Source organism: Watersipora subatra, chromosome 11, assembly GCF_963576615.1.
Source record: "Watersipora subatra chromosome 11, tzWatSuba1.1, whole genome shotgun sequence".
In the NCBI taxonomy this organism is placed as follows: domain Eukaryota; kingdom Metazoa; phylum Bryozoa; class Gymnolaemata; order Cheilostomatida; family Watersiporidae; genus Watersipora; species Watersipora subatra.
This window is the reverse complement of record NC_088718.1, coordinates 9,770,300-9,782,470: the sequence shown is the minus strand read 5'-3', so window position 1 is coordinate 9,782,470 and position 12,171 is coordinate 9,770,300.

Here is a 12,171-nt window from a genome sequence, read left to right as displayed (position 1 = left end):
GATCCTCATCCATGCAATGTATCAACGTAACCATGAACGTAACGTAACGTAACCATAACGTAAATGAATCAGTACTAGAAAATAATGACTTACCTTGGCACTCACATTCCATCTGTGCCTATCAAAGTCAGTGTAAGTCAGTTGAACTAGGACTATTACAAACTCATGAACTCCACTGTTTCTGTGATAAGCAGTGTATCTACTACAATGATTGCTGTGAAGATTCACCATATCAAGCTACAGCAGAAACCAAGTTACCAGACAATACATTTCACTGTAAGGAAGATGTTTCAGAGCTGATGGGAAAATACAATCCTAGTGACATACAATTGGGAATAATGGAAGTAAACCGATGTCCTAGAGGATATGAAGATAATGAAACTAGAAGAAAATGTGAGCATCCTTCGTGGCGAAAGCTGAACCATGAGATGATTCCTGTAACAGATTCTACTACAGGAATCAGGTGAGTGACTGACAGTTGTTTAGTAGATTTTATTGACAATTATATATCTTGCTACAAAGGTCACAAAGCCTTTCCAAGTTATGCTTTTTAATCGGAAAATTAGTTTTAAAGACTTATACCAAAGTGTTCTGTTTCAAACGCTCAAAATATTTAAATATTCAATGGCTAAAAATATGGAAAAAAGAAATCCCATCTTCCAATAATTGGACAGCAGAAACTTTTTCTTTCTATCAGCTTTTCATGCTAAAGTTTCAGTTTAAAGGTATTTTTCATTGAAATGTAACTAATTTAAATTATATCAAGAAAGAAAATGCCTAATACGTTTGATACGGTTTCAGGTATGCCAACTGGTACTGTGCACTATGCCATGACATGAAAAGTATCCAGTTCTGGAGAGTGGATGTTGGTTGCTATGGAGTGGCTAATGATAAGTGCGCATATTTTATGGGCTATTTTGATAGCTTAACCACAGACATTTTGGATGCCTTGCGGAATGACGCAACTTTAGAAAAATTGCAAGAAGCATTTGATTCCTACAGGTAAGAAGCGTTCAAAACTTTAACTGTTTCTGCAAAATGACTAGACCTCAACTTAGCACAATCTATTTTATTATAAATGTTATCACAGCTTAAGCTGATGATCTCGTCAGTTATCGGTCAAGGTCTACCAGGCTAAGATAGACAGAACTTTCCTATTGACATTAGTCCCTCCTAACAAAGCTGTCTGTTGTACCAATTAGTTTTTATTTCTATCAAATCTAATGTAAGTAGAACCATCCAATCAGTAATCTGAAGTCTGACGCTGTGAGCCCCTATCACAATGGAGATAACTTGCTGTTGTCTTCCACATTCAAGTTACCGTCGGTGCCAGGCTTAGGTAATTCTCAATTTCTCTGATTCTTTCTCTCTCATTCAAAAATCACCAGGAACAGCAATATCTACAATCAATGTTAATGACACCAGCTTGTCTACCACTATAATAACGGGCCACCTAGTCTCTATGTTCATGTTTAGTGTGCACTCGGAAATCCCACATTATCTTTATATTGTCATTTTCAATACTGATTCATTGTAATGGTCAAAAGGGGCTCCGTTGGGTTAAAAAACTATCCAAAACTAGATTTGCACCCAAACTAATTTTATTTACTTAGCCTAACAAGCTGCATTCTTTGCTCCTCACAAAACCTAACTCAACTAAAACTATTCCTCTAATTCCTACATCTTTTCTGATGTACAAAGAGCATCATATATATTTACATGATGTCTTCATCAGTTTTCTTCTCTTTCTATCCATCTCTTTTAACTCATAGATAGTTTAATCAACTATACCTTTTGTGTAACACACTGCTGACACTGATCATGTGTTCATTGCTTTAACTATATTCCTCTATTCAGCTTCGAGTCCAGCACTTTTTGTTATTCTTCCCTAATACTTCTCTTTGACCTTCTCCTGCATATCTTCCATCTTGATCTCATCTGCCTCTAGTACTATTATATACTTACAAGATCCTTTTTCTATGTTTTACAACATCTGTCCTTCCAGCATACTGATACATGAATCTACTACCCTCTTATTTTGTCTCCTGACCAACATAACAAATTTTTTTCTATCCGAAACTTGTACATATATTTGTATTGTTATTATTGCTTTCGTTATTTTAGTTGCAGAGTGAAGCAGCTACTGCCACCAAAAGACATACCTATAGTTCGTAGATGTAACTATGATGCTGAGGAATATATATCTACCTGTTCACCGCATACTGAAGACTGGGTGATTTCTGAGAAATGTGAGAGTTCTCCAGCTTCTTTCGTTTTTCAAGGAGGGTTTCTGGATCAAATCATACACCGCAATTATGAATTTCCGATGATTTATGGAGTGATGGATTATGTAGGAGCTGGTGAGGTTGCATTTTATGCCTATAGGCAGAAATCAAGATATAGAAACAGCTACTGTGCTAGTTGTCATGGAATGGCCTGGTTGGGCTGTCATACAAAACGCAGCTTTGGAGTTGATAGAAAAAAACATGACTTGTTTATGCAATATAAGTCAGAGGTAAGAAAGTTTATCCTTGTATTCAGAATAGACTTGAATGAGAGATTCCGTAGACTAGACTCTGACTCAGCTCTACTTTACAGTGACTATACAACAGGGTGGGACACATGTACCTCTATTAGTTCACAACTTAAACAATGTGACTGTCAGTCTATTTTAAACTTAGAAATTGGTAACTGTCTCCCACTACCTTATTACAGCAATACCAACTGTTTAAACAACAGCTATAGTATGGAAACATTTGAAATGTCTTCCTATGCAATCAAGAGTTGTGAAAATAATTCTACTTACACGCCTTTGCCAGCAAAATTGGCTCAAAATCTCTGTCAAGCATGTTTAAATGGTTCCTCAGAGTGCACTGCTGTAAGTAGATACTCTCCCTTCAATTATGACAATGATACAGCTGCCGTATTTTCTAGCATACACTGTGCACACAGAGATTCACTAACACAGTGCAAATATTTTTATCTAAATGATGTTTGCATCAGTGACTTTGGGATCCGAGCCGCAGGTGCAGGCGTACCAATCACTGACACTCAAGTGTAGGTATATTTGCTAAATTCTGTGGCTATATCATATACTCCTATCCAGTTTGATGCGTCTAAAGTGTCTCTACTCAATTCTCTGGCTGTCTCATATACTCCTGTCAAACTTGATCTTTTCACTCACTTGGACAAAACTTCTATTGACGGGTTTGAACAGGTTTTTTCTACATTCACCGACAAACCATTTTCTTCTTGCTTCGAGTACTCTCCTGTAAACAAGTCTCAACAAAAGTGGTTGGTTTGTAATGGCAATAACTTATACGATGTAAGTAATGATATTGAATATAAAGACTTTTTTTTAGAGGAGCAGAGTTTGAGAGTTTGTACAGAGTATGTCGAGCAAGAATTTTTTTTATATTCTTATAACTATGTCTTTTCAGGTATTTCTTTAATGGCTGTCTTAGGTTATACTTTCTATTATGTTGTCAAGGCTAAATGGTCAGTAACAGGTAACTTTGTTATCAGCTCTCTTTTCACTCTTGCTGCAGCCTCTTATTTGTTACTGCATTGTATACACTGGCTCATGTATTGGCTGTAGAATTATTGCCACACTGAATCAGTATTTGTTAATCAGTGTTCAAGTTTGGACAAATGCTATTAGTATTTGGATGGTACGAGGTATAAGTACACTGAGGAGAGCGAGTGATTCAGGAGTGAAAACTTATATCGGTTATGCTGCCTACGCTTGGCTGACTCCTCTAGCGTTTGTGATATTAGCACATGCTCTCCACTCAGCAAAGGTCGACTTGTTCTATCTTGTATTTACTGATAATATTTGCCTAATATCCCGTGGTTGGACTTGTTTTTTGTTGTTCTCGGGTCCTATATATTTCTATATATTGTTAAACACAGTGCTGTGTTTATCTGCAACCATCAAGGTTGTTAAAGCTGGCAGTACTATCACAGCTAATGACAAAAAGAAAACACAGAAAAAGATGATAGCTGTAATAAAACTCCAGATCATTTGTGGTTTTCATTGGATTCTATTGCTGTTCAATGTGAATCCTGAAGTGAATGAAGATGCAGTGTATGTGATATTAAACGTTTTTCTTACTCTTCAGGGAGTTATTATTGTTCTCATGCAGTTTGTGACTTTAAAAACCTGAACAGATTAAAGTCGGCTGTTGCTTCTCTGGTGAACAGTGTATCTATGACTAGTGAGACGGCTTATAACACTGTAAAACAATCAGAAGGATATGCATCAAATTTTGTAGAGTTGACAGCTTATCGTAGTTTTGAAAACTAACCACTTTGCCTACCTAATTACATTCTTTGTCAAACTTCATACATATAGTTTTGGCAGCCAAGTTACTGACTGGAGTACAGCATTCAAAAGAAATACGAGTCAGCCTGGAAAAATTGCACCTAAATCCATAAAAAATACTGTCTTTGCAATGACTAATTTATAACTATGCATTGCATAATGTAAATTTTAAAATGCATTAAGTCCATTGAAATTTCATCATTATTTTATCTTGTCTAATGCTTATAGTCTGATAATATATTTAGAAATTACCACAGAATGTTGTGAATATAACTAATTTTTTTTACTGTTTTGCAGTGTCTACTGAAGAATATAAATTAGTAGACATGATTTAAGCTTTGATTCACTACAAAATTTTTGGCATTTTTAGTAATTTTGAATTGAATTTGAATTGGATGGGCATTTGAAATAACTTGCCTCTTTTTGTTTTTGTTAGAATTTTTTTATATAATTCCATTATTTTAATTTACACTATGTTAACATTATATATGTGAAACTATTTAGTAAAACAATAAAACTGGTAAGTAACATTCATTTGTAATTTAGTACTGTCAACTTAAATTTAAAAATCCAAATTGAAAAAAGTGGTTGCATTGATTGCTAATGGCTAAAGTTATTACTGCACAGATCTCATGATTATGAATAGGTTTGAACAGCTTTGCAGATTATGACGCTATTGATAGCATATTTCAGTTGTGGGCAAGATAGGTCTGAGCTCAACTTCACTTGTGCTGCAAACTGTCAGCTATTTTTTTCAACTCCGGTAGGTTTCAAAATGTTTTACGAAAAAAATTCATTTTCTTGTTCAGGAGGCTGACGATTTTTGCAACAACCTGAACTCCAAGATATTGCTTAGCAATCATAATGGAAGAGGATTTTCCTAAATAATGTACTGAAATATTCTCCTTTGTTAGAAAGCAGTTTTCCTGTGAATAAAAAAAAATTATGCTTATATAGTTGACCTAAATCAAAAGCAATAGTGTGTCAGCAATGGCTTACTTATGGTATTCATAACTAGTTTAAACTAATTTGAACTTGTTTAAACCAGTTAGAACCTGTATAAGCAAGTTGATGCTGATACCAGTCACGCAGTTAACTAGATCAAAAGCTATCTAACCTAACATAAGAAACACACTATTATTGGTAACGCTTAATCTTCCATGCTAGATCTAACATGTGGTGTACTTCAAGGTTCCATCCTTGGTCCAACTATTTTTTTAATTTACATAAACGATTTAACATGTGTCACCAACCTTTTCACACCTTTGCTCTATTCAGATGACACTTATCTATTTTCTGAAACCTAAAACTTCAATGAGCACATAGATTGTTTAAATAACAAACTTCTTGCTATTCAAAACTGGTGCACTTCAAACAAATTCACTTTAAATGATGATAAAACTAATTTCTTGTTACTGAAAAACCCAAAATAAATTTCATCTAGCTAACATTCATCTTTTTGTCATTTTCAACAAATCAATTTGTCAAACAGGTCACACTAAACTCTTAGGTATTTTCATTTATTGTGTGTGCATGTGTGTGTGTGTGTGTGTGTGTGTGTGTGCGTGTGCGCGTGCGTGCGTGTATGTTTGTTTAATTTCATCAACAGAAACAATACAGAAAAATAAACTGCATATTAGTAAATATATCAGGTTAAATACAAATCAATGAGAAAATGAAAACTATAGCAAAATTCACTCAACCTGAGCACGAGATAATGATGATGGAGCCATAGGTGCACTGTAGCCCAGCTAATGTCACGCAAGCCCAAAACAACAGCCAACAGCAGCAGAACAAAGGCAGGCCTCAGCCCACCCCTGTCAGAGAGACAGGAGATACCAATTTAATTGTTTTTAAAAGTCAAATTTGTTTACAACTTTTTTCAATCTGTCAGGTAGGTTATTTCAATAAACTATTTTTATTTTTCTATCATATGTTTTTGGAATACTTCTTTTGGTAAAAAAAATGGAATCTGAAGTAGGGAACTATTGTGTGAGTCGTGCTACCACATACAAAACGCTTTTGTATTATTTTGCTTTAACAAAATTTTATATACCAGTTTTTATTTTATAAATTTTTTATATCGTCCATGAGTTTTTTGAAACAAAATTTTTGTCGACTATAAACTACAGCAACACTCACAATAACTGTCAAGTGAAACTGATACAAGAAAACTTCCCACCTGTCTCATCACAACGCCAAGGCCGGTGTACTAGTGGACAGAATGGATAAATATCTATATTTAAGCATTATAATAAAAGTTGTTTTTTACAAAGACTATATTTCAATTACGCTTTTAGTTTTATTAGTAAGCAGCCAATCAGAGTTTAGTATATTATCTGTGTCATTTGGATCAAACACTGATAATTACAAGATTACAAAGTTGGCCTTAAAAGTTATTTTTGCTATTCACTCAGTTTTAAAAAAGTACATTGAGGAAATGCAGCTCTTGTGTTAAAATCAAGTTAAATACTTTCAAAAACACTAAATTCAAAATGCTTTGTGACTTTTATAGTCGCTTTGCATATTCAAAAAATTTGACAAGATTAACTAACAAATTTTTTTTAGATTTGTGTGTTGAGACTAAAGTTATTGGAAACTTTCAGGAGATTTTTAAGGAAAATGGCAATATTTTTATTGTTAATTTTATCTTGATGTAAATTATTTTGTTTTATATATTAATTATGCACATTTATAAACAGATACATTGTATATAACTTTATAAATAAATACATATAATTATATATCTTACACCTATATATATATAAATCTCAATGTTTGTTCGTCTGTCGTTTTCTGTCATCGTCTGTTTGGATATCTGTCTGACTATAGCTATTAAAATTTACAAATATAATCTCGCATCTTGCTGGATTTGAACTCACAAATATTGCAACTGCAGGTTTGAAATTCAACTGTCTAACTACCATTCTTCATACTGCGATTGAAAGCCCTTACTATATACTATATACACCTTTTTCATGATTTCATAAGCTAAATGACGTATTAATTAAAACTCTATGAACTCTATTACATTTGTGAAACACGATGGATCTCCATACTTGCTGTACTAGGGCTAAATTGTTTTCCGCAAGACGATATTGACAGAACTTCTCTCGAAAATGAAATTTGGCACTTATATCTCAGTTTAACGTCATCCGTTACAGTAAAAACAGGTTCGCAAACAGATGAGTAATAATATTTTAGTTACAAGTTTATTAAAATACATACTAAAACTTTCTTCAAGTATGTTTTAGTAAGCTAAATTCATATAAGTTAGATTCAGCGTTTATGTTACACGTTTGTCTGTCTTGCATGTCTGTTTGTATTGCAGGTAAAAATTGTGAAACTAGTTTTTACGAAATGTTACATTTTTTGCAGATCAAACCTACAAAATGCGCTAAAATAATTGTAGGTAGCTATAGTTACTAAGGTTAACATATTTTGTGACTATTTTTTAATGATTATAATTTTGATGATTATTACCAGAAGGTGATTGCACCGGATAATTACTCAGGGCTTCTATACCAATCTATACGCCTATACAATATTTTCTCCTTATGATGCCAACACTGAAATGAACTAAAAATCATAATTGCACACCAAATAAATTTCCATTATAATCTTTATAAAACAGACTATATTTAGCCATTACTTACAAATGATCTTAAATTTACATTTAAACACCCTTACAGTTTTACTTTTCTTCTTAATTTATTTCAACAAAACATTTTATTCTTGATATGAAATTTAAAAGTCACAGTTGTTTGAAAATATTTTAAAACTTTACTGTTATTTATTTTTTTCTCTTATTTTATTTGAACTGCACAAAAACACTATTTTCATGATATGACATTTAAAAGTCAGAATGGTAAATGTGGTATGTGTTGAATTAAAAAAATTTTTGTCTAAATATTTTTTTCACGTAACTACACTGCACTACATCTCACTATTCTACAAAAAGCTACACCGTTTTACACTATCGTGATTCATACTCAACTACAATTCAATGTACCACACTATATTACATCATACCACATAACACTACATAATAATGTAATTCGATACACCGCATGCACTGAACTCACAAATAATAACATTTATTTTTTACTCATTGTTAGAAAATCATTTTGAATATCAGGTTATGCTCATCCCTAACTTTGACTATATCAGTAGGTAATAGACAATCCTAAAACTTATGCTCATGTTATAGGAATTTTACATTACAAAATTAATTATTATATAAATTGAATACGTTAATTATGTTTCCTTTCATAGATTATGTAACTGCTTATCATTTTGGTTACGCATTGAATGAATTGAGCTAAAACATCTTCAGAAACTATTACTTAAATCAAAAGTCAATATTATAATTACAGTGAGTCAGAATGCAAAACTCAAGAACTCATCAATATAACAGCAGGTGTCACTGGCAGGATGTCAATGACACTAGAGTTGCATGATGAGTTTTAAGCAATTAACCATGACTAATTTAAATTTTTAGTATGCTTGAGCCAAATGAATTCAATAAATTTAGCAATTTCTTTTTTTATCAAATGCAGTAAAGCATTCCTGGAATATTGGTCAGCACTTCGCATAATTCCAAAGAAAGATACAAATACACAAAAAAACCTTTTGATCTTTGAAAACTGAATTAATTGCTGCAAAATATGTTTTCTCTAACAACCTATTTAGCATTTGTCGTACTCCCACCAGCCACTCAAACCTAAACTCGCATGCTAGACTATTTCATTGCGTGGAATGCAGTACTTATGAGAGTGCATCATGGATCACTAAGCAAATCAGCAGACACTGTAAAGACACTTTTAGTTGTACAGATGCAATTATTATTTTAATATATAATTATATTGTCTTATCTCACTGATGTCTATTGTAGAGTACTACATGGTACATGCCACAACTTTATGATAGAGTCATTTGTGTGTTAATACTTTATGTTTTTTTGTGTGAATTCAAGTTTAACATTTCCTGTGGTATTACAAAATTTAGCCAATTTATGTTCCTTTAGAATCCTACGAGGGAGCTTATTTAGTCAATAAAATAAAAAGCATTAAAATTGCCGACCTGTATTCATAAACAATAAAAACTACAAACAGCTGGTGTACTAAATTCAACTAGAGAATTTGAAAACATTTCCATCAGTAGCAGAAAATTTTGACTTGACAATGAGCTGATCTAGCTTAAGTAAAATAATTAGCATGTCTTTGCAGCAAAAACTAGCAGCATACAAATGACAAAATAGGCCTATATTGTAGTATAATGGTAAAACCAAATCTAATAAAATCAAAATTTTCAAACAAGTTTTAATCAATTTGCAAGTAACGCTGACTAACTGCAACTCTTGATTGTATTGTTGCGACAAAGTCGTATTTATAGAAGACTCAATGATCAAAGGGTTTTCATTGGAACCAAGAAATATGTATCATGATTCATAGTCTTCAATAATAAAATTCACTTTATGCATTTCAGGAAGGAAACATATTCGAGCAAAACTCGGCAAATAACTTCTCTCAACTTTTAAAAAGTCATTATTTTTTGCAGACGCTTTAAAATATTAACTGTTATTGCATCTAGCAGACCGACATTATATACCTGTAGGTTTTGCAAAGATTAACAGTCTAAAGTACTTTGCTGTTCAATGTGCCAGGAAAGTAATTGCATTATACATGTAAATTTGCAGTAATGACCTCATTTTTGACTTGGGTTGGTGCCTGTATTGTTAGTCAGACTTAGGTTTGTGAGCATATAATCAGTATTGGGTATTGTTTGTATGCACTCTACTAGCCCTATGGTTCCTTGAGCTGACTTGTCATGGCTGGCAGCAATGCTCAAAAGATAGTTCAGTAGTAGTGATGGTAGTAGTAGTAGTAGTAGTAGTAGTAGTAGTAGTAGTAGTAATAGTAGTAGTAGTAGTTGTTGTGGTGGTGGTGGTGGTGGTAGTAGTAGTAGTCGTAGTAATAGTATTAGTATTAGTAGTATTAGTAGTAGTAGTAGTAGTAGTAGTAGTAATAATAGTAGTAGTAGTAGTAGTAATAGTAGTAGTAGTAGTAGTAGTAGTAGTAGTAGTAGTAGTAATAGTAGTAGTAGTAGTGGTAGTAGTAGCTCCCATCACCTTAGCTGGAGGAAGCAGTGAGTTACACATGGGTTATGGTAAAGTTTAAATCACATAAGAGTATTGATAAGATTGTTAAAAAAGACAAGGTCGATACCATTCACATTTTTGAGTTCATTGAGCCAAATCAATGCAGTGTTGAGTATTATTCTTGATTTATACTTTTAATTCAGATATTTTTAATCTTTTGATTCAAATCTTAGTTCAATTGATTCACGCTTTTGCTGTAAGGCTTCACAATGTCAGAATTACTTGTGAGTAAATGAGACAAAAGTAAAACAGCCTTGAGAATATCATTGTAAATAGACTTATATTAAAAACCAATCAACCTTAAGCGTTCTGGAAGTTTTGTGGAAAAGCTTCACAGTGTCATTTACAAGATAAACACTATACACACGACCTTATAAACTACGGTTAGCCTATGCAAGTCAAGCCCAGATGCTTAACAAGCATTTTCGGGTTACTAAACACTGTTTTTACTAAATAAATCTTCATTCAAAATCAATCTGGTTTGTGTCAGAAACCTGTTTTGCAGAAAAATTTATATTGTTGTAAAAGCTCCTTCATCACATCCTGCAATCTAAGCACCTGGCTAAATGAAACATTTTATTGTAATTGTTTTGTTATTTGACTGTTACTGTATTAGCTGGTAAAATACTTTTCTACATTTAGAATAATTAAGTTTATTCTTACCCAGAACTTGTTGTGAGAATGACATCCATAAACAGACAAAGTTGACCTTATTAAGCCAGTACAAACCATTATTAGCTGCAGTTGTAGTAAACTAGTCTTAGCTAGTTTACACGAGTTAGAACTAGGTCAAACAAGTTAGAACTTGATGCACATTTTCAGTCTGTTTCACACACGATAATAGACTGCTTTGCCATTACTTTGGAATGTGATCTACTAGCTAATTATAAATTTGTTAGTTTCGTGTTAAAAACCTAATGCGTTTAATTCAGATATTTCTTATGCAATTTTAGTGAAAAAAGTTTTTAATGAGAAAATTGTTTTCATTTTCAATGCCTTTTTGAAATAATTCTAATTATGTGTTCTTAACCTGGTCTGAATATTCACTGCCACTAATATATTTTATAACTTGCAAATAAATCTAGAGATTTATTGAATAAATATAATATATATAGGCTAATGAGTACATTAAACTTAAACTAAGTTCACTTTTATTTCTCCATATACATATAATTGTAATCAAGTGTACCTTGTAGCATATGATCTAAAATTTGACTACAGAAACTTGATTGGTTTAGTAAAGTTCAATGCCAAACTTCATGAATTATTGAGCAAGTTTCACTGTTATATGGGAGTTGTTTGCAGCTTTTTTCATGAGTGAACAATTACCATTTTCGCTAAGTCAGCCTAGAACAATGAAACCCTGTGGGGTCAAACAGTGTGAAAGTCATAACTGTACATGCAGCTATACAATCTAGTGTATTCTAATTTAGCCTTGACTCTCTACCAGTTAGACTGAGATCCTGCTGATCAGCTTATATCATCTATTGAAATCTCATCATGCACAATATTTCAACTTACACTAATTCTATTTAAATTCGACTGTACATGTATGTTGGTCGTCTGTTCCAACAAAAAGATTAGCTTTTATGGTCTATTTTAGGACTGTTTATGTAGTTAAAGTAGTAAGAAGCTTTTTTTCTTAGTCATTATAACTGAGACCAATAGACAACAAGCTTTATTTACA